Source organism: Bufo gargarizans, chromosome 3 (genome assembly GCF_014858855.1).
Source record: "Bufo gargarizans isolate SCDJY-AF-19 chromosome 3, ASM1485885v1, whole genome shotgun sequence".
In the NCBI taxonomy this organism is placed as follows: Eukaryota; Metazoa; Chordata; class Amphibia; order Anura; family Bufonidae; genus Bufo; species Bufo gargarizans.
This window is the reverse complement of record NC_058082.1, coordinates 386,096,411-386,123,668: the sequence shown is the minus strand read 5'-3', so window position 1 is coordinate 386,123,668 and position 27,258 is coordinate 386,096,411. Positions and strand designations below refer to the sequence as shown.

Sequence of the window (27,258 nt, the reverse complement as noted above, 5' to 3'; positions counted from 1 at the left end):
CCAAATTATCAATGATTTGTTGTGATTAACTTTAAAGTTGGAGAGTGATCCAGATGGCCGTAAATCTTAGGGAGAGCTGTTTCGGGATTGCCCACTATTAAGAGTAGGTCATGCGCAAAGGCGGCAATTTTGTGCTGCTGGTCCCCTAGAACTATTCCCTGAATGTCCCTGTCCATCCGAATGGTCTGAAGAAGAGGTTCTAGAGCAAGGACAAATAGAAGGGGGGATTGGGGGCAACCTTGACGAGTGCCATTGCGTATTATAAAGGGGTCAGATAGGGTATCATTAACCCTGACTGAGGCTGAGGCATGGAGGTACATAGCTTCTATGGCATTGATAAAGGGGGGGGGGGGGGAATTACGAGAACGCAGCGCTGAGTACATAAAAGACCAGTTGACTCTGTCAAAGGCCTTTTCTCTTGACATAGTGGATAATGTTAAGTATTTGTGCTGTATTGTCTTTCCCCTCTCTATGTTTCACAAAACCAACCTGATCCCTATAAATTAGTGAGGAAAGTAACTTTGCCAGTCTGTTTGCTAACATCTTGGCTAAAAGTTTCAAATCTATATTGAGGAGGGAAATGGGCCCATAGTTGGAGCAAAGGGAATGGTCCTTACCTTCCTTGGGAATTAGTGTTATGTGGGCTCTAGTCATATCGGCAGACAGTGGCACGCCTCGTAGAGAGTTATTGTAAATTGGTAGGAGGTGTGGGATCAATACTTCATGAAAAGATAAGTAATATGGTGTAGGGAGTCCGTCTGGACCGGGGCATTTTCCTCTGGGGGAATTTTTAATAGCCTCCAAGAGTTCTTCATAGGAGTAGGAGAAGCTAGACGGATTCTGTCCTGTTCCGAAATCAAGGGAAGTGACAGATAGTCCAGGTATAATTTAGAGGGCGTCATAGAGTCTGTGTTACCCGAGAGAGAGTGTGTAGGGTTGAGGTTGTAAAGGGATTCAAAATAATCCCTAAATAGTGAGGCAATTTTATTTGACTCAAAAGTTAATTCACCTTCAGGGGTTTTCAGTTTGTGTACATAATTATGTAACGGGAAGCTTTATTTCCATGAGCAAACATTTTGTATTGGGAGTGCAAATAAAGTTTAGCCAATGCCACATTCAAAAGATTTTTGAGGGAGGCTCTACATGAGGAAAATTCTTGTAAGTTAGATTCCAACAGAGATCTTTTGTGGGCACTTTCCAAGGAACAAATTTTTCCATGTAGGGAGTCTATCTGCTTTTGTCTTTCTTTTTTGAGGTGAGCCCCCAAACTGATACAGTGGCCTCTTATAAACGCTTTATGGGCATCCCAAATTGTCTGTGTGGAAACCTCAGGGGTACAATTTGTGTTGAAGTATTCTTCTAGAAGGCGTTTTAATTTAGATCTACTATCTGAATAGCCAACGAGCAGTTCGTTAAATCGCCAATGGCTAATAGGTCTATGGGCAAGAGGAGGCTTCATATGAAGGTATATGGGAGCATGGTCTGAAAGGATAATGGATCCAATATCCGCTTTAGAGCATAGCTGGAGATGTTCCTTTTAAATAAACAGATAGTTTAGCCGCTGATACGACTTATGTAGTGGCGAGTAAAAGGTATAGTCTCTAGAATCTGGATGTATAGTACGCCAGACATCAATCAAGTGAGCCTTGTTTAATGCCCGTAGAAGGGAGCGAATACCCTTCTGGGATTGGGCAGATTTGCGGGAAGAGGAATCGATAAAGGGATTGAGGACGAGATTTAAGTCACCTCCCATCACCGTAACACCCTCTCTAAAAGATTCCACTTTCAGTAGTAATGATTTAAGCCAGGGTACCTGGCGACTATTCGGGGCATAGACATTCACAAAAGTATAAAGATGTTGACCTGTTTTCCCTTTGACCATTATAAAGCGGCCATCAGGGTCACACAATTGGTCGTCTAGGATAAAGGGTACCTTGCCCTGAAATCCAATGCTTACTCCTTTAGAGTTAGATGTAGAAGAACCACAGTGATACCAATTAGGGTAATATGAATAGGATAGATTAGGGAAGACTTAAAGTGTGTTTCCTGCAGAAAAACGATGTTCACTTTATCTTTTCTCAATACTCCAAAAATCTGGCTTCGCTTGGAAGGCGAATTGCAACCCTTAACATTATAAGAGGCAATTTTAAGAGCCATCATGGGACTTAAGAGGAGAGACAAAGTGCTGACACACGCGAGCCTGAAAGTCAATTAAAATATGAAATTGTTTAGGGTACTTAACAACTAGGTGAATTAGTAGGTGGAAAAGTCGAAGCCTGGGTGATGGGACGACCCGTCTCGGATGGACAGTGCTCCACACAATGAGAGACCTGCGAAAACAATCACAAAACATATTGAGAACAAGTAAAAGAAAAATGAGAACTGAGTTGGCATATAGGTCCTGGGGGACCCTAAGAAAGGGAGGGAGTGGCATTTGCCAAATTTGGACCCGGCACTCTTAAGGTAAAAAAACAATTTCGTTCGATTGAAGATATATCGTAAATAGGATAGAAGAACATTGGCGTTCGGAGTAGAGGCCCCAGGGGTCCAAGTTTCAACTTGCGGAAAAGGGATAAGCCAAGGGCCGCTGAATACATAGGTTAGATCTTAGGTGCTGAAAACATCACGTACTCCTATAGTTTCGTCAAAATCCGAAACCTCACAAGGGATTGCAAAATACGCAAGTTAGCCCTAGTGCGCTGAGAACAATATATGGTTATGTGGTGCCGGCTACACACTAAATCATTGCATAAATAAAAGCGCACTGTTTCAGTGTGCAGACAGGACCACCGTCCGGGGTTGTTGGGACATAAGTTAGCCCAAAGGCGCTGAGAACAAAATATAGCATTGTGATGCCGACTATACAGTGATCCATCGACTAATAAAGGAGCTCTGAAACAATGCATAGTCGGGAACACCGCCAGGGATTGCTGAGTACATGAATTAGCCCATAGGCGCTGAGAACATATTATGGCATTCTAGAGCCGGTTGCGCATTGAGTCGTCACAGATAAATAGGAGCAATAAGTCAATGTGCAGTCGGGGAAATTTGTTGAATAAATGAGTTAGCCCGGAGGCGCTGGGAACACGTTATGACTTCATGGAGCTGGTAGTAAACGGATTCACCGCATATAGAAATAGAGTTGAGGCATCACGTAGTCGTCAATATCATCAGGAAGTGCTGAGTATATAAACTAGTTCTAAAACGTTAAACATGTTGTATGGCCAGTAGCATCAAAGATAACCCAGGACCCATAATAGATAGGAGGTACAATATTAAGTACCACCGGAATATTCGGCAAATAACATTGCACGTTCCGCATATCCTGGTGATACGAAACCTATTTTAGGGTCAAGGATATCCGGTCAAAACATGCGAACATACAAACCGGATTCCAAAAAAGTTGGGACACTATATACAAATCGTGAATAAAAACTGAATGCAATGATGTGGAGGTGCCAACTTCTAATTGTCACGGCCACGGTTATGGCCGTGACTCCTTGGGAGCCGCATACAGTTGCCCGCGGTTTGGGTAGTTGTTTCAACCGCAGCTTGAGGCTTGATGTTGTTTGCCTTAAGTGCGGTTGCCACGGACAACAGCTATGTGTGCGGTTCCCTTGGAGTTGTGTGCGTGTGTGTAGGCACTTTTGTATGTCTGTTGTGCACTGTGTTTTATGTTTGGTGCGCACGGACATCTTCCTTTCTCTCTGGCTGCCCGTGGCAACGTTTGGTATGTTGTACATGTGGTGGCAGTGTCCCAGCCTTGGGGCTGTCTCCCAGGACGGCTTCCACCCATGTTGTTGCCTGCGGCAACAGCCACAGTGTGTTCTTAGTTTGGTCACTTCTTCCTGGAGTGTGTGTGCATGCTGATCCTATTTCCCAGTCTGCTACTAAGTTAAGTGCTGTACATTTATCTGTCATTTTCTGTTTGCTGGATCCCAGGTGACCCTGACTCCCTCCGTGTCTGGTGTAGGGAGCCGGTGGTCGTGTCCCCTCACTATTGTAGGGTGTTCAGGTGTTATATAGTCGAGGTACGTGGATATGCAACCATCCAGCTTTGGGATTTTTGCATAGGCTGAGCAGCCAGGGAAAGTGCCAGGTCGTGTGCAGGGGTCTCCCTTTTGGTTCCTTAGCTTTGGATCCAGTGAGTCATATATGCATGTTGCATTGTCTTGTTTCCTGTACACCGTCCATGACAATTCCTAAGCCCATTCTGTGATTTCCTTTACAGTAGCATTCCTGTTTGTGGTGCAGTGTGGTTTAACCCCTTAAGGACACAGCCTTATTTCACCTTAAGGACCAGGCCATTTTTTGCAAATCTGACCAGTGTCACTTTAAGTGCTGATAACTTTAAAACGCTTTGACTTATCCAGGCCATTCTGAGATTGTTTTTTCGTCACATATTGTACTTCATGACACTGGTAAAATGAAGTCAAAAAAATTATTTTTTTTGCACCAAAAAAAACCTAATTTAACAAAAATTTTGAAAAATTTGCAAATTTCAAAGTTCCAGTTTCTCTACTTCTGTAATACATAGTAATACCCCCAAAAATTGTGATGACTTTACATTCCCCATATGTCTACTTCATGTTTGAATTATTTTGGGAATGATATTTTATTTTTTGGGGATGTTATAAGGCTTAGAAGTTTAGAAGCAAATCTTGAAATTTTTCTGAAATTTACAAAAACTCAATTTTTAGGGACCAGCTCAGGTCTCAAGTCACTTTGCGAGGCTTACATAATAGAAACCACCCAAAAATGACCCCATCTAAGAAACTACACCCCTCAAGGTATTCAAAACTGATTTTGAATACGTTGTTAACCCTTTAGGTGTTGCACAAAAGTTATTGGCAAATGGGGAGGAAATTTGAGAATTATTTTTTTTTGTCTAATTTTTCATTTTAACCCATTTTTTCCACTAACAAAGCAAGGGTTAACAGCCAAACAAGACTGTATCTTTATTGCCCTGACTCTGCCGTTTACAGAAATACCCAATATGTGGCCGTAAACTACTGTACGGCCACACAGCGGGGCGTAGAGGGAAAGGTGCGCCGGATGGTTTTTGGAAGGCTGATTTTTATGGACTGGTTTATTTACACCATGTCCCATTTGAAGCCCCCTGATGCACCCCTAGAGGAGAAACTCCCTAAAAGTGACCCCATCTAAGAAACTACACCCCTCAAGGTATTCAAAACTGATTTTACAAACTTTGTTAACCCTTTAGGTGTTGCACAAGATTTAATGGAAAATAGAGATACAATTTCAAAATTTAACTTTTTTGGCAGATTTTCCATTTTAATTTTTTTTTCCAGTTACAAAGCAAGGGTTAACAGCCAAACAAAACTCATTATTTATGGCCCTGATTCTGTAGTTTACAGAAACACCCCATATGTGGTCGTAAACCGCTGTACGGGCACACGGCAGGGCGCAGAAGGAAAGGAATGCCATACGGTTTTTGGAAGGCAGATTTTGCTGGACTGGTTTATTGACACCATGTCCCATTTGAAGCCCCCCGATGCACCCCTAGAGTAGAAACTCCAAAAAAGTGACCCCATTTTAGAAACTACGGGATAGGGTGGCAGTTTTGTTGGTACTAGTTTAGGGTACATATGATTTTTGGTTGCTCTATATTACACTTTTTGTGCAGCAAGGTAACAAGAAATAGCTTTTTTGGCAGCGTTTTTTTTTTTTGTTATTTACAACATTCATCTGACAGGTTAGATCATGTGGTAATTTTATAGAGCAGGTTGTCACGGACGCGGCGATACCTAATATGTATACAATTTTTTTTATTTATGTACGTTTTACACAATGATTTCATTTTTAAAACAAAAAAAATGTTTTAGTGTCTCCATAGTCTAAGAGTCATTGTTTTTTCAGTTTTTGGGCGATTATCTTAAGTAGGGTCTCATTTTTTGCGGGATGAGATGACGGTTTGATTTGCACTATTTTGGGGTGCATATGACTTTTTGATCGCTTGCTATTACACTTTTTGTGACGTAAGATGACAAAAAATGGCTTTTTTTACACCGTTTTTATTTTTATTTTTTTACGGTGGTCACCTGAGGGGTTAGGTCATGTGATATTTTTATAGAGCCGGTCGATACGGACGCGGCGATACCTAATATGTATACTTTTTTTTTTATTTATGTAAGTTTTACACAATGATTTCATTTTTGAAACCAAAAAAATGATGTTTTAGTGTTTCCATAGTCTAAGAGCCATAGTTTTTTCAGTTTTTGGGCGATTATCTTAAGTAGGGTCTCATTTTTTGCGGGATGAGATGACGGTTTGATTGTTACAATTTTGGCGTACATGCGACTTTTTTGATCACTTTTATTACCTTTTTTTGGGAAGTAAGGTGGACAAAATTTCAATTTCATCATAGTTTTTTATTTTTATGGCGTTCACCGTTCGGGTAAAGTAACATGACCGTTTTATAGATCAGGTCGTTACGGACGCGGCGATACCAAACATATGTAGGGAATTTTATTTTTTAAATTTTTAAATCAGTGATAAATGTGTTTTTTGATTTTTACCTTTTTTTCACTTTTTTTTTGACCCAGACCCACTTGGTTCTTGAAGATCCAGTGGGTCTGATGTCTGTCTAATACAGTACTGTACTCTATATAGGGCTCTGTACTGTATTTTACTTACACTGAACAGATCTATGCTTTCAGCACAGATCTGTTCAGCACCATGGACAGCAGGACGCCTGATCAGGCCATGGGAACCTTCCCCGTCTGCTCAGTAGTGGTCAGAACTGCGCAGACGGGGAAGGGTAAGGACGGGGCTGCGGGGGGCTGTCTGGGGGCTCTCTCCCTCTCCATCGGGGGGCTGCAAAGGCACAGCAGCCCCCCGATCGGAGAGGGAGGGAGCTCCCTCTTACTGTTAACTTTTTCCATACAGCGGTCCGTACGGACCGCGGTATGGAAAGGGTTAAATGGCTGACATCGCATCACCGATGTCAGCCGTTTATACCAGGGTGCCAGCAATGTGCTGGCACCCTGGTATACCCACTCTACACCAACGATTATTCAATGTACCGCCCCCACCGCCCCCACCGCCCGCAACACCCCCCCTGCACCTCCCACCGGGCTAAAATCATTCAGAGGTGCAGGGGGGGTGATAAATATATATTTTCGCCACACTAAAGTTTCTGATCGCTGCGGTCAGGGACCGCAGCGATCAGAAACTGCAGAAAGCGCAACAAACCGCAGGTCTGAATTGACCTGCGGTTTGTTGCGATCGCGGACATGGGGGGGTCACGGGACCCCCCCCCGCGCATTTAGCCGAGGTGCCTGCTCAATGATTTGAGCAGGCACCTTGCTCCGATCACAGCCGGCCGCACGGCAGTGATCGGAACAACACATGACGTACCGGTACGTCATGTGTCCTTAAGGACTCGGGAAACATGCCGTACCGATACGTCATGTGTCCTTAAGGGGTTAAGGGCCCGGAGATCATGGGCATCCAGTATGGTTTTACGGCCTTGACCTTACATACAGAGATTGTTCCAGATTCTCTGAATCTTCGGATGATGTTATGCACAGTTGATGATGATAGATGCAAAGTCTTTGCAATTTTTCCCTGGGTAACACCTTTCTGATATTGCTCCACTATCTTTCTGCGCAGCATTGTGGAAATTGGTGATCCTCTACCCATCTTGGCTTCTGAGAGACACTGCCACTCTGAGAAGCTCTTTTTATACCCAATCATGTTGCCAATTGACCTAATTAGTGTTAATTGGTCTTCCAGCTCTTCGTTATACTCAAATTTAAATTTTTCCAGCCTCTTATTGCTACTTGTCCCAACTTTTTGAGGATTTGTTGACACCGTGAAAATTTGAATCAGCGTATTTTTCCTTTAAAATGATACATTTACTCGGATTAAACGTTTGATCTGTCATCTACGTTCTATTACAAATAAAATATTGACATTTGCCATCTCCACATCATTGCATTCAGTTTTTATTCACAATTTGTTTAGTGTCCCAACTTTTTTGGAATCCGGTTTGTATAAATAAGAAATAATCAGAATATATGAATGGACACGTCATCAGATAAATCGGGTCACCACTACCAGGAGACGCCGAGTAAGTAAAGTAATCTAACGGTTCACAGTATTCAACAACTTGCGCCAGTTACAGGTTAGTTAAAAAATCAAATAAGCCTTATAACATGTTATAATGTTAACAGGTAACATTCTTGTAGGGGACGGAGGAAATCAGAAAAATCTTAAAGTGTGACGATACTAAAGGCCCTATAAAATCGCAGCTTACAAAGTGTAAGTTAAGGCATAGTTATTAGATGTTGGATAATACCCTAGGTGCCGGACTCAGAAGTTCAGAAGAAGTTGCAGAGAAAGTTAGAAGGTGAGAGCGTCAGGAGGCATAATCAGAGACACAATACAGGAGGCAGGGACAGGGATGAATAGAAAGAAGAAAGAAAGGCTGATACTCAACCGACTTGACAACGGCTGAGGAGAAGTATAGAGTCCCGTTCTCAGAAGACGTCGGTAGCTATGCGTCGGGTTAAGAGGATGATTTTTCTTCTTCTCTTTTTGCCTTTGGGCTTTGGGGGTGCCTTTTGTTTCAAATGGCACCACTTTGGGGAGTTTCGGCAGTGCAGTAAGGTCCTGGACAGCGTCCCAATCCTCAATGTCCAGGGGATTTATATCTAAAAGATCGAATGCAGGGCCTAAGTCTAGATGCAACTTGATGGTGATCCTCCTGCCTTGGTGAGAAAAGGACAATCCGAACGGAAACTGCCAACGGTAAAGGATCTTGTTGCTTCTGAGCCAATCGGTGAGGGGTTTAAGAGTCCTTCGCTTCTAAAGAGTCACTGGAGCAAGATCTTGAAAAAAATTAATCAGCACCCCATTGTATTTAGCGCCACCTGGCAGACGAGCTTTGTTTATTATAGCCTCTTTATCCTGAAAATGGAGAAAACTGCAAATTATGTCTCTAGGGGGCTCAATGCCCTGCAATTTCGGGCGCAATGCCCGATGAGCTCTCTCGGTTATTATAGATGCAGAGCGTTCCGGGCCCAGTAATTCTTCGCAAATCACTTTCACTACGGCAGAGGAATCTTGAGAGAATTCTGTTTCTGGGACTCCTCGGAATCGAAGATTGTTTCTTCTCCCACGATTTTCCTGGTCCTCCAGGGCATTGAACACATCATTGAGGTGCGTTTGGCATTTCTGTAGACTGATGGCTGTTGCCGACTGGAAGTCCAGGATTGCGGCCTAGTTGTTCTCTAGGGCCTCCACCCTGCCGCCTACATGTCTGACATCTTGCCTCAACGAGGAAAGTTCGCTGATAAGCGGTTCTATTGCCCTTTGGAGTGCAGAGTCCAGGTATTTTCTGGAAATCGGGAGATATTTGCAATGTCTTGTGTCTTCAGCATCGCTGCCATCAGCTTGCATCTCGGCCTCGCTCTCCTCTGTTTCTCTACTTGGCTCCGGTGCCATTTTAGCTTCCCTCACAGCACACACCACTGCGTCTTTTTTGATAAACTTATCCATGTCGCCACAGTTCGACGGATGCTTGTGGGGTAGGGACAGATCCCCTGTTCTTTGCTGGCCAATCTTGCCCATATTTAGCTGATGAAGAGCCGGGTCTGAGCAGAAGAGCTCAAGCGCACACGTCCATTCCGGTCTGGCGCTAGCTCCCAAATACAATTTTCAGGAGCCAAATTTAAAATACATATAATTACAGTATAATAAAAAACACACACACACAAAAAATTAAATAAAATACCAAATCCATAAAGAATAAGATAATTTTTATGCTTCCATCACCAGTATAAAGATTCACAACAGTCCATTTGAGAAGATACATAGTTCACAAGGGACGCACACAAGCCCACCCGAAGAAGCCCAAGCTAAACACCTGAAAAAAAAAAAAACATACACAAGACCAGTTATAATCACATAAAAACTAGAGGAAAGAAAAGCCAACACTACAAAGCGATGAAAATTGCCAGACCAAAAGTTACAAAAAAGGAGCAAAGTTGTAATCATTTAGACCATCTACCACCCCTACTTCCCACCACCAACACCAGGGTTTCCAAAATTACAAAGAGTAAAAGGTGGTGGTTAACACACAGTGAGACAAAAGAAAATATAACCTAGAGAAGGTATTACATCATACCCTCTCCAAAAAAACTAAAAATAAAATTGGGAGGGAATAATGTGCCGTTGTGTTGATCTCATGGAAACTGAATTACCGTTAAGTCTAATTCCAGATTTTCCTATTATAACCACAACGGCACACAAAGACATATACAAAATTATATATCAAGGTGGGGGGGGCGACTGCCTGAAGGACTTTACGTCTAAATGACAAGCCTGAAGTTTTGGAAAAATCTAGTCTATAGTGCTTGATGAATGTATGTACACTAGACCATGTAGCAGCCCTGCAAATTTCTTCTAAGGATGCTTCTGCTTTCTTGGCCTGAGAAGAGGACATTGCCCAGGTTGAATGAGCTTACAAGTTGTCAGGACGGGGAGGTCCTGAATCTCATAGCAAAGGGAAATAGTGTTCCTAATCCACCTGGCTAAGGAAGATTTAGAATTTTTTTGACCCTTGTTTCTCCCTGAAAATTGAATTAGAAGTCGGACTTTCTGGAACCTTTGGTAGCCTCGATAAAAATAAAAACTGTACGCCTGACTTCCAGGGAATGAAAAACGGATTCCTTGTTGTTTGAAGGGTTATTACAAAAAGATGGTAAAATGATCTCCTGGTCACAATTAAAATTTGACACTACCTTTGGTAGGAACCCCAGATCTAATCTGAGTACTATTCTATCCTCCATCACTCGCAGGTAAGGTTCTCTAATGGAAATGGCCTGTATCTCACTCAGTCTTCGGTAATTGCAATTAGGAATGCCATTCTAAAATAAATTAGTTTGATAGAACAATTATTTAGTGGCTCAAAGGGAGATAGTGTTAGGCCAGTAAGAACAATATTAAGATCCAAGGAGAGGACACAAGATTTTAGAGTCGGTCTAAGTATGGAAGCTGCTCTCATGAATCTTTTTATCCATCTATGGTTTGCAAGATCAGAATCGAAGAAACAGCTAAGAGCTGACACCTGCACTTTGAGGGTGGATGGTCTAAGCCCCAGCTCAAGCCCCTGCTGTAAGAAGTCCAAGATAATCTGGATGTTTGGCCCATTCAGATTCGGGGACGGGTTCCCCGACCAGGAACAGAATTTCTTCCATATCTTCAGGTAGATAGCGGACGTTTTTCCTCTATGCTCTAAGTGTGGTTATCACTCTATCTAAGAGACCCTGGTGCTTTAATATCTGGATCTCAGGATCCAAGCTGTTAGTTTCAGGAACTCTGGATTGGAATGTAGGATTGGTCCCTTATGAAGAAGGTCCTTCCTGGACAGAAGATGCCAAGGCTCCGAGATGGAGAGTTTCTTGAGGGAGGAAAACCAGCTCCTCTTTGGCCAGAATGGGGTTATTAGGATTATTGTTGTGTTGTCTTGATGGATCTTTTGAATCACTTTTGGGATTAGTGGAAGTGTAACTGAGACCCCAGTCCCATGCTAGGGCAAACGCATCTAATACATAGGGATTGTCCCGGGGATTTATTGAGCAGAATCTTACCACCTTCATATTGTCCCTTAAAGCAAACAGGTCCACTTCTGGAACGCCGCATTTGTCTACTATAATCTGAAAGACTTCTGTATTTAGAGACCATTCTGTCTGGTATAATTTCTTCCGACTGAGATAATCCGCCTCTAGAGTCAGTGACCCCTTGAGATGGATCGCCAAAATGGATCTTACGTTTTGTTCTGCCCAGTTGAAGATCTTGGTAGATAAGGCCGGGAGATTTTTCGACTTTGTCCATCCCTGATGGGAGAGGTAAGAAATGATTTTTAGGTGGGAACCGTGAATATTTTCTTCCGCCATCTTTAGGAATTCCCATATTGCCCTCATTTCTCTGAAATTTGACGACTGAGACCTGATTGACTCATTCCGGTTGATCAGGAGCCTGCTCCCGGGGCGACAATGACCGTCGAATCGTTCGAGTCATTCCAGCTGACAACTTGTAATCAGGTACTGCTGTATCCAACATTGCAAGCCACTTGGGGCGCCACTGTGTGCGCAAGTCGTACAGCAACACAATTACCCTATACTGGGAAGTGCAATCACAATATATCAGTCAGCAGTTTTATGTCAAACTTTCTATTGCCAGAACATCGATAATATACAATCGAGCTGAGAACATCATATGCAATATTAGTTACGATCATCATAATTTATTACCATCTAATATTGATGTCTTAGAATTAATTATTACCTTACATTGGGAAGTCTAATCACAATATATCAATCAGCGATTTTATGCCAAATTTTCTATTGCCAGCACATTGTTAACAAATAATCGAGTTGGGAACATTACATGCAATATTAGTCACAATTATTACTACCATCTTACATCGATTTATATCAATATATATTACTGTAAATATATATTACTGCTATATACAACTACCTCAGTCACCATTTGAGATTTTATATTGTATCACAGTTATTGCAATCTTTTGTGTATTTATCACATTTTACCCTTTCTAATTATTATTTTTATGTCGTATTATCTGGATTTTTAATAATAAATTACTCAGACGTTCATTACTACTCAGGCTTATCTGTTTCTCCGTGGGGTTCAGGTGGTGAGTGCTCAGCCTTTACAATTATTTATGTCACAATTCCTCATGACTGGGTGAGTCATTAGGCTTAGTAGCACCCGATCCATAGTTACCGACGGAGTGAGCCACCATATTCTTATATTTATGTCACATTTTCTGTCTTGTGCAGAACGGAAATACGGATGCAGAAAGCACAGGATAGAAAATTTGACATATCCTATACTGGTCTGCAACATGCAAAATGCATATGGCACATGGATGTCATCTGTAATTTGCAGATTGCAAAAATACATATGGTCAGTGTCTTGTAAATGGTTTAAAGGTGTTGCTCAGACACTTAGGGGGTAATTTATTAAGACCGGCGTTTTAGACACCGGTCTTAATAAATGACGTCTTAATAAATTGCGTTTTAGACCAGCACATATCTGATTTTTCTTCACTGATGTTATAAAAAATATTTTTTTACTATTTTGAGTCTAACCAGTAGTCCCTAAACCGAGTAACAGTTATTTTCTTATGGTATTTGTAGTTATTCTATGGTGGTTTCCCTTTTATTATTTACAGTATCATAGAGAAGGACCAGCCACTGATGTGAGAAGAAACTTCCATTGCACTGTAGACAAAAATTGTGATTGAGTGGTGACAAAAAAGAAGGTAAAGGAGTATAACAGGTAATCTATAAAATAGTATATGAAAAAAAGAAATAAGCATTTTGCTAGATCTTGCTTTTAAAACACTTTGAGTGCAGAAAATGCTGTGAATTAAAAGCAGGGTGGATAAAAATCAATGATTTTTAAAAAGAAATCAAAATATTCTGATTTGTTGATTAGTTTTTTTATATATAAAATGCTTTTTGAGGAAAATATATTACCATCCAAAGGTTATTCCATCATGAAATAAAGATTAGTTTTTTAATTATGTAGAATAAGGCTGTATATGTTTAATTTTTTTGGTAAATAAATTCCATTAATCCATTCACAATGTCATGCTCTTCCAGAGGTTTTTGTAAGATTATTAACTGATGATCTATCCAGAAGATAGATCATCAGTTAAAACAAAGTGCAGAACCCCTTTAATCCTAACTTCTACAAACCTATGAATACAGAATCAACCTAATCAAACTAATATGGAAAGTTGTTATTGTAAAAATATTCATCTACTTGCATATTATAAGTTATATCAGCAAGAATTAGTCTTTATGTAGAAAACTGATTTAAATCAAGACTTACTGACTAGTGATTTAAATCGTGATTTAAATCAGTTTGATTTAAATCTAATCCACCCTTATTAAAAGTGAATGTGTCACTGATTTTTTTTTTTTCTTCCAGTTAAAACCAGATGGTAAAACATATTGTTTTTATCTGATCAGTTTTTATTTTATGATTGCAGAATTTTTTTATTCTATTTTCTGAACATGATTATAGTGGCAGCCAACTTTCCTGAGGTGCTAACAGGATTTAGGTATATGCTTCACAGCAGCCACCATGGGGCGTAGACACACTGGACAAAGGGGACATCGATGTCCATGGGAGAATTTTCTAGGCATGCTCTGTGACTTGTGCAGAGGTTAGGAGTGAGTAGATAAGCTATTGTGAATGGTGGATCCTCTGTTATTTATATAGGTCATATCTGTGATTGTAATCCTGTCTGTAATGATAGTAAAGTGATCCAAAATGTACCAAGAAGAGCCTTAGTGGCCAGTGCAAAGACTGGATTTTATTTTAAAAAATAGATATTGGTTGGAAAATTTTAAATAAAATCACCAAAAATTCTTTAAAAAAATGTTTAACAGAAAAGCTTGAACAACTAAACAAACGACTAAACTTATTATAAACAAACAATAGGTCATTTTCTGATGACACATTCCCTTTAAATGTATAAATTACACGTTTTGCTGAATCTTTTTCCACTAAACTATATGTCCATCTTTTCAGTGTTTCCTACTCTATAAGGCCCGTTTCACACGGGCGTTGCTGAAGAGGTCCAGATGTGTTGCGGGAAGCACGCAATTTCAGTCAGTTTTGTCTGCGATAGCTTTGTTCAGTTTTTTCCACGCAAGTGCAAAGCGTTTTAATGCATTTTGCACACGCTTCATAAAAAACTGAATGTTTGTACCCAGACCCGAACCCAGACTTCTTCACTGAAGTTCAGGTTTGGGCTCGGTGTTCTGTAGATTTTAATATTTTCCATTATAACATGGTTATAATGGAAAATAATAGCATTCTTTAATACAGAATGCTAAGTAAAATGACCATTGACGGTTAAAAAAAAATAAAAAATAATTACTCCCCTCATCCACTTGATCGCACAGTGGTTATTGTCTTCTTTCTTCTTCAGGACTTGCAAAAGGACCTGCGCTGTGAGTGCGGTGAGGTCAGTGCAGGTCCTGCTGAATGAAGATAAAAGAACCTTTTATCTTCATTCAGCAGGACCTGCGCTGACCTCACCACGCTCACAGCGCAGGTCCTTTTGCAGGTCCCGCAAGAAGAAGAAGACGATAACGGCTGCACGATCAAGTGGATGAGGTAATTTTTTTAATTTGTTTTTAACCCTCAATGGACATTTTACTTAGCATTCTGCATTAAAGAATGCTATTATTTTCCATTATAACCATGTTATAATGGAAAATAATAAAGTAAATGGACTTTAATGGGGTACCTGGGTTCCTCTCAATTTATTCACATCATCTCCTTAGAAACCATCCGTGAAAATCTATGGGGCCTGTGTTGCATGAAAAACGCAGAATAAAGAACATGCTGCGATTTTCACTCAACGCACAAGTGATGCATGAAAAACATCGCTCATGTACACAGCCCCATTAAAATGAATGGGTCAGAATTTAGTGCGTGTGCAATGCGTTCACGTCACACATTGCACCCGGGCGGTAAACGTGCCTGTGTGAAAGGGGCCTAATATGCTGTATGCAAATTGCACTGCATTTCATGGTGACAGGTTCTCTTTAACCCCTAAGGTTGTATTTTTCTGTTGTTATAGAGCTTGGTGTTTTTGCAAAGTAAGTTTTGCTGTAGTATTTATAGATACCATTTCATATTTTAAAAAATTACAGTTCTGGGAATTGTTTTCCATGAAGAGACCCAGGATATTGAAGCTGTTATTCTTATTTTGGCCAGCAGGTGGCAGGCCAACATAAGAAAGCAATTCTGTTCCAATATGGAGATATAATAAACATAAGGATTTGAGGGTAAAAGTATGGTGTAAAGAAAAAAAATGTTTTTTTCCCCCCCAAGGTTTAGATTTATTTTTACACTATTTAGACATAAAAAACCTATGTACAGTATATGTGGTATCGTTGTAATCCTACTTACCTTGAGAATGAAGGGCACGGGTCAGTTTTGCTGCAAACCCTGTAAAACAGTGGAGGAATTGTGTTTTTTTTTTTCCAATTCCACCCCATTGTCTTCTGCTGCCCACTACATTGTATGCCATATTAAATGGTGGCATTAGACAGTGCAACTTGTCCCGCAAAACATAAGCCCTCATACAGCTTTTTGAACGGAAAAATAAAAAAATTATGGCTCAAGGTAAAAAAAAGAAAAACCGAAAAAAACCTTTGGTATCCCAAGGATTAAAGGCTATGTACACCTTTGAGAAGCAATTTTTTTATTACTGCATTTTGCTCATTTTGGGCTAAAAATCTTTTTTTTCAATTGGTCTTTATGAAAATTATTCAGTAGTTCTGCCACAAAGGGTTAACTGTCTAGCTGTGTGAATTGTACTTTCACTTACTGTTACTGGTCATCTAATAACCCTTGTCTCTACTTAGCCCCGCCCAGGCCAGTTGATACTAGTCGTGACATCACTGGGCCTGCGGTAAACAGTGAGAAGGCTGCAGCGCTGCTGCCTTCTCAAACAACTGATCAGCGGGGGTCCCGGGTGTCGGACCCCCCCCCCCCAGTCAGATGCTGATGATCTATCCAGAGGATAGATAATCAGTTAAACAAACTGCTGAACCCCTTTAAGACACAAATTCTTATCAGTAAAGTAAGAATTGAGCTGCAACTAGTGTAGTAGTTCTGCCACAAAGGGTTAACTGTCTAGCTGTGTGAATTGTACTTTCACTTACTGTTACTGGTCATCTAATAACCCTTGTCTCTACTTAGCCCCGCCCAGGCCAGTTGATACTAGTCGTGACATCACTGGGCCTGCGGTAAACAGTGAGAAGGCTGCAGCGCTGCTGCCTTCTCAAACAACTGATCAGCGGGGGTCCCGGGTGTCGGACCCCCCCCCCCCCCAGTCAGATGCTGATGATCTATCCAGAGGATAGATCATCAGTTAAACAAACTGCTGAACCTCTTTAAGACACAAATTCTTATCAGTAAAATAAGAATTGAGCTGCAACTAGTGTTGAGAAAATGGCTCAAATTTTCATTTTCAATTTTTTATTTTTTTGTTAAGTTTCCAAATACAGTAAATAGCATCTAAAACAAATCTTGCAGTCGGTGGTACAGTTGTGAGCCTTATTCACACAGTCAGTGTTCAGTCATTTCCATCAGTGATTTTGAGCCAAAACCATGTGCTGCTCTAAACACAGAACAGGTGCAGATCTTTCCCTTATACCTTATGTCTGTTTAGGCTCCAATCCTGGTTTTGGCTCACAGTCACTGATGGAAAACGCTGATCAAACACTGATGTATAAATACGGTCATAGTCAAAGAGTATGCAGGTGGTAAATCCTTTAAGAAGTCTGAATGGACAGGCAATGTTCAAAGAGATGCAGAGAATAGCAAAGTTAGACATCAGGAAAGCAGATAAGTCATTGCCTAGTCATTGGTAGGATACCATAATAAGGGGAACAATACAAGGGAAGATTGGGGAGGAAGGAAAAGAAAAGAGAAGAGGGGAAAGGGAGAAGATGGAAGGGGAACATGGGGAAATAGGAGTATGTGTGAACCATCTTATAGAGACCACCATGTGAGAAGATGAGGACAGCGCTGCAGATAAAAAAAAATGAATATCTCTCATTTCAGGATTGGGAATCATGAGGGTATTTGTGTTCGATTATTGTTCGATTAAGGTACCAGTTATTGTTCGATTAAGCCAACTTTCCGCTATTGTTCGATTAAGGTACCAGTTCGTAAATTGGAAACATGTACGCAATTGTGTCTTGCTTCGAGTGGGTAGAATCTCAATGATTCCCATCAAATAAAAAACTTTTTGCAATTCGCCTCTTTACGTTGGATGGTTTCCACCCAGTCCATTCATAATAAATGAGATATAGTTTTTGTAAAAACAGTCTAAAAGGCAGGGCCTGGTGGTAGAGCCATTCCTGGAGTATAGTCTTGCTAGCCTCACTAGAGAGAATAAATAATAGTACATGAATATGACCATGAGATGACCAAATATCGCCCATAAAGGTGTGATGTGTGGGCAGCTAGTGGCTCAGTGGTTAGCACTGGTGCCTTGCAGGGTTTCCTCCGGGTACTCTGGTTTTGTCCCACACTCCAAAGACATACTGATAGGGAACTTAGATTGTGAGCCCCATTGGGGACAGCTTGATGCTAACGTCTGCAAAACACTGTGGAATACAGTAGAGCTAAATAAGTGCATAAAATAAACTAGATGGTGTCATTTCTAAAGAAACCACAGGATGTTGGCTTGAAATCTGATTGGCTGTTTGTGGCTCCACCAACTTTTAAAAATTTGAACCCAAGTCACCCAATGAGTGTGCCAAATTTGAGGACCTTGCCATTAACAGTCAAAGAGCAGCAGTAAATTAAATTTTCCCATATATAACGAATGGCTGAAATGTAATTGGCTGTTTAAGGCTCCACCCACTTTTCTAAAAATTCTAACCACACTCACCCTGTGACCCATGGTGCCATTTTGGGGACTCTGGCTTTCATATTGTAAAAATAACAGCTTTTTACATTTTCTCATTGAATTCAATAGGGAAAATATGATTGGTTGTTTGTGGCTCCGCCCACTTTTTAACCACCTCAGCTCCCCTAGCTTAAACCCCCTTAATGACCAGACCACTTTTTACAATTCTGCACTACACTATTTTCACGGTTTATTGCTCGGTCATACAACTTACCACCCAAATGAATTGTACCTCCTTTTCTTCTCACTAATCTTTCATTTGGTGGTATTTCATTGCTGCTGACATTTTAACTTTTTTTGATATTAATCAAATTGACCAAAATTTGAGAAAAAAAATGAAATTTTTCAATTTCTGTTGTAAAATTTTTCAAATAAAACTACATTTCTATATACATTTTTCTCTAAATTTATTGTTCTACATGTCTTTGATAAAAAAAATGCAATAAGTATTTATTTATTGGTTTGGGTAAAAGTTATAGCGTTTACAATCTATGGTGCAAAAATTTTTATTTACGCACTATGACTTTCTGAGCACCTGTTTCCTGAGGTTCTACAATGCCCAGACAGTAGAAACACCTCACAAATGACCCCATTTCGGAAAGTATACACCCTAAGATATTCGCTGATGGGCATAGTGAGTTCATGGAAGTTTTTATTTTTTGTCACAAGTTAGCGGAAAATGATTATACATTTTTTTTTCTTTTTTTTCTTACAAAGTCTATATTCCACTAACTTGTGACAAAAAATAAAATTTTACATGAACTCACCATACCCCTCATGGAATACCTTGGGGTGTCTTCTTTCTAAAATGGGGTCACTTCTGGGGTATTTATACTGCCCTTGCAATTTAGGGGCCCTAAAGCGTGAGAAGTAGTTTGGAATCCAAATGTCTAAAAATGCCCTCCTAAAAGGTACTCATTGGAATTTGGGCCCCTTTGCGCACCTAGGCTGCAAAAAAGTGTCACACATGTGGTATCGCAGTACTCAGGAGAAGTAGGGCAATGTGTTTTCAGGTGTATTTTTACATATACCCATACAGTGTGTGAGAAATATCTCTGTAAATGACAACTTAAAAAATAAAATAAAATATACAAACCGGATTCCAAAAAAGTTGGGACACTATACAAATCGTGAATAAAAACTGAATGCAATGATGTGGAGATGGCAAATGTCAATATTTTATTTGTAATAGAACGTAGAAGACAGATCAAACGTTTAATCCGAGTAAATGTATCATTTTAAAGGAAAAATACGTTGATTCAAATTTTCACGGTGTCATCAAATCCCCAAAAAGTTGGGACAAGTAGCAATAAGAGGCTGGAAAAAGTAAATTTGAGCATAACGAAGAGCTAGAAGACCAATTAACACTAATTAGGTCAATTGGCAACATGATTGGGTATAAAAAGAGCTTCTCAGAGTGGCAGTGTCTCTCAGAAGCCAAGATGGGTAGAGGATCACCAATGTGTTACCCAGCGAAAAATTGCAAATACTTTGCATCTATCATCATCAACTGTGCATAACATGATCTGAAGATTCAGAGAATCTGGAAAAATCTCTGTGCGTAAGGCCGTAAAACCATACTGGATGCCCGTGATCTCCGGGCCCTTAAACAACACTGCACCACAAACAGGAATGCTACTGTAAAGGAAATCACAGAATGGGCTCTGGAATACTTCCAGAAACCATTGTCAGTGAACACAATCCACCGTGCCATCCGCCGTTGGCAGCTGAAACTCTACAGTGCAAAGAAGAAGCCATTTCTAAGCAAGATCCACAAGCTCAGGCGTTTTCACTCGGCCAGGGATCATTTAAAATGGAGTGTGGCAGAATGGAAGACTGTTCTGTGGTCAGACGAGTCATGATTCGAAGTTCTTTTTGGAAATCTGAGACGCTATGTCATCCGGACCAAAGAGGACAAGGACAACCCAAGTTGTTATCAATGCTCAGTTCAGAAGCCTGCATCTCTGATGGTATGGGATTGCATGAGTGCATGTGGCATGGGCAGCTTGCATGTCTGGAAAGGCACCATCAATGCAGAAAAATATATTCAGGTTCTAGAACAACATATGATCCCATCCAGACGTCATCCTTTTCAGGGAAGACCCTGTATTTTTCAACAAGATAATGCCAGACCACATTCTATATCAATCACAACATCATGGCTGCGTAGGAGAAGGATCCGGGTACTGAAATGGCCAGTATGCAGTCCAGATATTTCACCAATAGAGAACATTTGGCGCATCATAAAGAGTAAGGTGCAACAAAGAAGGCCCAAGACGATTGAACAGTTAGAGGCCTGTATTAGACAATTTCTAAACTTGAGAAATCTCGGCTCTCGCGGGATGACGCGTAGATGCGTCAAGGAGGAATAACCCGGCCGCCCGCAGGACGCATTCCTGCACTAGACGGTCGGGAAGTGGTTAACTGCCTCTGGACCGCCTAACGCAGGATTGCGTTCCAGAGGCGGTCGATTCATTCCTCCTTCACGCTTCGGCACGTCATCTCGCGAGACGCGAAATTACGCGCATAGCTGGCCCGCGCATGTGCATTGCGGGCCGGCAAAAGTTAAAGGAGGAGTATGTCACTAGCCTTTTAGCCAATGATCATCGCTGGCAGGCTGGTGATTTTCAAAAAATCGAATCACAAGCCAGTTAACACATTATGTTTATAAATATAATGTGTTAAATGGCTTCTGTGCTCTCTGCTGGTTCCTTTTCGCCGGTTGGTCCCAGCAGAGAGCACACATCACTGTAATTACACAAGACACAACACATTTAGCCCCAGATCACCCCCCCCCCCATCACCCCAATTAACCACCTCCCGACCGCTGTACGCGTATATGCGTCCGGGAGGTGGTTGCTTTATTCCTCCTGGACGCATATACGCGTCTTCTCGCAAGACGCGAGATTTCCTGTGAACGCGCGCGCACAGGCGCGCGCGCTCACAGGAACGGAAGGTAAGCGAGTGGATCTCCAGCCTGCCAGCGGCGATCGCTCGCTGGCAGGCTGGAGATCCGAATTTTTTAACCCCTAACAGGTATATTAGACGCTGTTTTCATAACAGCGTCTAATATACCTCCTACCTGGTCCTCTGGTGGTCCCTTTTGTTAGGATCGACCACCAGAGGACTCAGGTAGGTCAGTACAGTCGCACCAAACACCACACTACACTACACTACACCCCCCCGTCACTTATTAACCCCTTATAAACCCCTGATCACCCATGATCACCCCATATAAACTCCCTGATCACCCCCCTGTCATTGATCACCGCCCTGTCATTGATCACCCCTCTGTCAGGCTCCGTTCAGACGTCCGTATGATTTTTACGGATCCACGGATACATGGATCGGATCCGCAAAAAGCATACGGACGTCTGAATGGAGCCTTACAGGGGGGTGATCAATGACAGGCGGGTGATCACCCATATACACTCCCTGATCACCCCCTGTCATTGATCACCCCCCTGTCATTGATCACCCCCCTGTAAGGCTCCATATAGACGTCCCCATGATTTTTACGGATCCATGGATACATGGATCGGATCCACAAAACACATGCGGACGTCTGAATGGAGCCTTACAGGGGGGGTGATCAGTGACAGGGGGGTGATCACCCTGATCACCCCCTGTCATTGATAACCCCCCTGTAAGGCTCCATTCAGACGTCCGCATGCGTTTTGTGGATCCGATCCATGTATCCATGGATCCGTAAAAAATCATGCGGATGTCTGAATGGAGCCTTACAGGGGGGGGTGATCAGTGACAGGGGGGTGATCACCCTGATCACCCTGATCACCCCGATCATCCCCTGTCATTGATAACCCCCCTGTAAGGCTCCATTCAGACGTCCGCATGCGTTTTGTGGATCCGATCCATGGATCCGTAAAAAATCATGCGGATGTCTGAATGGAGCCTTACAGGAGGGGTGATCAGTGACAGGGGGGTGATCACCCTGATCATCCCCTGTCATTGATAACCCCCCTGTAAGGCTCCATTCAGACGTCCGCATGTGTTTTGTGGATCCGATCCATGTATCCATGGATCCGTAAAAAATCATGCGGATGTCTGAATGGAGCCTTCCCCCCCCCCGGTAAGGCTCCATTCAGACATTTTTTTTGGCACAAGTTAGCGGAAATTTTTTGTTTGTTTTTGTTTTTGTTTTTTTCTTACAAAGTCTCATATTCTACTAACTTGTGTCAAAAAATAAAATCTCACATGGAGGCACCATACCCCTCACGGAATCCAAATGCGTAAACATTTTTTAGACATTTATATTCCAGACTTCTTCTCACGCTTTAGGGCCCCTAAAAAGCCAGGGCAGTATAAATACCCCACATGTGACCCCATTTCGGAAAGAAGACACCCCAAGGTATTCTGTGAGGGGCATGGCGAGTTCCTAGAATTTTTTATTTTTTGTCGCAAGTTAGTGGAATATGAGACTTTGTAAGAAAAAATAAAAAAAATAAAATCATCATCATTTTCCGCTAACTTGTGACAAAAAATAAAAAGTTCTATGAACTCACTATGCCCATCAGCGAATACCTTAGGGTGTCTACTTTCCGAAATGGGGTCATTTGTGTTTTTTTTTTTTACTGTTTGGGCATTGTAGAACCTCAGGAAACATGACAGGTGCTCAGAAAGTCAGAGCTGTTTCAAAAAGCGGAAATTCACATTTTTGTACCATAGTTTGTAAATGCTATAACTTTTACCCAAACCATTTTTTTTTTTTTTGCCCAAACATTTTTTTTTTTATCAAAGACTTGTAGAACAATAAATTTGGCGAAAAATTTATATATGGATGTCGTTTTTTTTTGCAAAATTTTACAGCTGAAAGTGAAAAATTTCATTTTTTTGCAAAAAAATCGTTACATTTTGATTAATAACAAAAAAAGTAAAAATGCCAGCAGCAATGAAATACCACCAAATGAAAGCTCTATTAGTGAGAAGAAAAGGAGGTAAAATTCATTTGTATGGTAAGTTGCATGACCGAGCGATAAACGGTGAAAGTAGTGTAGTGCCGAAGTGTAAAAAGTTCTCTGGTCATGAAGGGGGTTTCACCTAGCGGGGCTGAAGTGGTTAACCCCTTGATCACCCCTGTCAATCACTAATGAAAGGGAAAAAAGTGATCAGTGTAAACTGTCACTTTTTTTTTTCTCACCAGTATTGACTATTAACTTATGTTTTAGGTTAGTTTAGGCCCCTTTGGTAGGTAGTTAGCGTCAGTTAGCGCCCAGCCCACCGCACCACAGTGACTGATTTGCTGATTAGCGTATCGCTAATCAGTATTGGTACTTTTATAGTATCTGTAAGTGATCAGAACTGATCACAGTCAGATCTATAATAGTATTAGTGCCGCAGTGTCAATTTTTTTTTTTTATCACTGCACAATCACTTCACAAGCGCTGCGGCGATAAAAAACAAAACTGTTTTGATATTTTTTATTAATCGCAGCGGCTTCCTGTACTTCGCTAGCCTCCCATTTGTAAGACAGGCTTGCTTTTTTTCTTGGGTGGTCTCAGGGAATACCCCCTAAATTTAGTTGACCAAATGGCAAGTAAGGGGTATTTTTCTGAAGAGGTGTACAGGCTTCTGACCCAGTCGGATGATGAATGGGAACCCTCATCTGACGAATCCAGCGGGTCAGAATACGAACCTGTAGAAAGCATTTGCAGTCTGACCCAAAGTTCGGACGATGAGGTTGAGGTCCCTGATACCACCAGGCGTACCCGGCCCCATGTTGCTAGACCACAGGTTGCGCAGGATCCGCTTCAAGGGCAGCAGAGTGGGGCTGGCGCTGTCGGATTACATAATGAGGCATACATCAGCAGCGCAGCCCATCCTGGACCTAGTACCAGCACTGCCATAGAACATGGTGAAGTGGCGAGCACCAGAAGGGCAGTTGAAGCTGGTACGGTGGCACGTGCATTATTTCCCCCGTCGCAGCCACCGCACAGACAGGCCCGTAGAGTCCCTGAGGTGCTGGCAAACCCTGATTGGCAGCCCCCAACTTCAGCCGCACCAGTAGTTCCCCCTTTCACCGCCCGGTCTGGAGTTCGAGTTGAGACAGATCAGATCGGATCGGCACTGGGGTTTTTTGAGATGTTCTTGACTGCGGAGCTCTTGGAATTAGTCGTGGCAGAAACAAATCGGTATGCCACTCAATTTAAAGCTGCCATCCCGGGAAGCTCTGATGCCCAGTCTTTCCAGTGGAAAACCCGCCCAAGTTTCCGAATTTAAAACTTTTCTGGGCCTTCTCCTCAACATGGGCATGAATTGCGGTCATATTGGTCCACGAACCCAATTCATCACATGTTCTCTGCTGCCATGTCCAGGACACGATTTGAGACCATCCTGCGTTTCCTGCACTTTAGTGACAACAGCACCTCTCGTCCCAGAGGCCACCCAGGTTTTGACCGGCTCCACAAAATTCGGCCCCTCATCGACCACCTTAACACCAAATTTGCAGATTTGTATACCCCTGAGCAAAACATCTGCATAGACCCTGATACATTTTACCGGGCGCCTTGGCTTCAAACAATACATCCCAAGCAAGCGCGCCGGGTATGGGGTCAAATTGTATAAGCTCTGTGAAATGGCCACAGGCTATACGGAAAAATTTTGTGTCTATGAGGGTAAAGATCAGACCCTGGAGCCGGTCGGTTGCCCTGACTACCTGGGGAGCAGGGTAAGTGGGTAACCCTTATTTGGCACCCTTATTTGGCATCTTTATGTGGACAATTTCTACACAAGTGTGCCCCTCTTCAGGCATTTGTTTATAGAACAGATTTTCTGCTGTGGCACCGCGCGACCTAGTCGCCGGGGCTTCCCCCAACGGCTTGTTACCACCTGTCTTGCAAGGGGGGAGAGGGCTGCCTTGTGTAACGAAGAACTGCTTGCGCTGAAATGGAGAGACAAGCGTGACGTTTACATGCTCTCCTCCATTCACGCAGACATGACAATGCAAATAGAACGATCAACCAGTGTCATCGAAAAGCCCCTCTCGGTCCACGACTATAATTTGCTCATGGGAGGGGTGGACTTCAATGACCAGATGTTGGCTCATTATTTAATTTCCTGCCGCACCAGACACTGGTATAAGAAGGTGTCTGTATATTTAATTCAATTGGCTATGTACAATAGTTTTGTACTCTACAGTAAGGCTGGGAGAACAGGATCCTTCCTCAAATTTCAGGAAGAGATCATCGAGAACCTCCTGTAGCCAGGAGGTTCTGTGGCCCCATCCACCAGTGTAGTGAGCCGTCTACACGAGCAACATTTCCCTAATGTTGTTGCTGGTATCTCAACCCAAGCGCCACCCCGAAAAAGATATTGGGCCAGATTTATCATTAGCTCAGGTCAGAATAATGGAGTAAAAAAGTCCCCAAAAAAGTCCCAAACGCTAAAACTGTGCACAAATCTGCTCTGCACTATGCTCGCCAGTTTTCTGAAAATGGGCGTGTTTTCTTATGTAAATGAATCTCTAGACATTCACTCCAGTGAGGACCATGCTTATCTTATGAGACTTTTTAATAGAACATGCGACTTTTTCATACAAACGTGCAACTTTTTCGTAAAGATGTGCGACTTTTGTAAAGCCGCTTACTGACGGATAAACTGCTACCGTCAAACCACTGTCCTGACTGCCCTGCCCTATGCTTAGGGGAGTGTTTCTGGAAGTACCACACACAGGTACACTATTAGCATAGGGATTTGCGTCACACAGGACAGGCACACAGGGCTCTTAGGGCCCTTTCACTCATAGCTGCTGAAAACCTCTCCTTTCACATAATGTACTTCGCCACATCTCTGGGCGATTTGCGCTTTGCACATTGTCCCATGGGGAAGGAGAGGTTTGTCCTATAAAGGTTTAAATTTTTTTTTACTGGTAAGCAAAAAAGTTAATGTTGTGTTCCAAAAGTTCAATAAAGTTTATAAAAGTTAATGTTCTGTTCAAATGTTATATAAAGTTAATGTTAATACATTTATTGCATTGCGGGCAGTTTTTTTATTTTTTCGTTTTTTTTTACCTTCTAGGTGGACCAAGAAGCATTGCGCTGCTGCCAGATTACACAAAAGTTGGTGTATGTGGCACTGCAAGACAAGATTTCTCCTCTGCAGTAAAAAAGATACGTTTGCCGAGGCTTATGAGCTGAGGGGCAGTGTTCATATGCTTTGTATATAAGGAAAAAAAATAAATCCCGGCAATGATTTATTCATCCACATCGATTGATGTGAATGGAGAAATCGGGTTTGCCAGGGCATACGGGCTGAGTGGGTTTGGATGTTGGGCGGAGCTCCTATGTCCTGGCAGACGCCTTTTTTTTTGGCAGAGATCTTTTCATCCACAGTGATCGATGCGAATGAAGAAATCTGTGGCGTTCATTTTTTCTTTCAGCCCAGAGGCTGAACGGAAAAAAAAATCTCATTACATGTATGCTCAATATAAGGAGAATAGCAGAAACTCAAATGCCAGGGCAGTACAAACACCCCACAAATGACCCCATTTTGGAAAGAAGACACCCCAAGGTATTCGCTGATGGGCATATTGAGTCCATGAAAGATTGAACTTTTTGTCCCATCTTAGCTGAAAGGGAGACTTTGTGAGAAAAAAAAATAAAAAATCAATTTCCACTAACTTGTGCCAAAAAAAATCTTCTATGAACTCGCCATGCCCCTCATGGAATACCTTGGGGTGTCTTCTTTCCAAAATGGGGTCACATATGGGGTATTTATGCTGCCCTGGCATTTTAGTG

At 41.9% G+C, this 27,258-nt stretch overlaps 1 protein-coding gene across 4 annotated transcripts in view; it reads left to right on the top strand.

Moving 5' to 3' along the window:
* LOC122933299 (synaptotagmin-2) overlaps positions 1-27,258 on the top strand; it is a 574,820-nt gene that overhangs the window by 39,360 nt on the left and 508,202 nt on the right. For 3 of the 4 annotated variants that reach the window (XM_044288196.1, XM_044288197.1, XM_044288198.1), the window contains one exon: positions 13,229-13,335. The gene's annotated coding sequence lies outside the window, so the exon portion shown is untranslated. The remainder of the gene's footprint in view (positions 1-13,228; positions 13,336-27,258) is intronic. The other variant, XM_044288199.1, reaches the window with a different exon arrangement.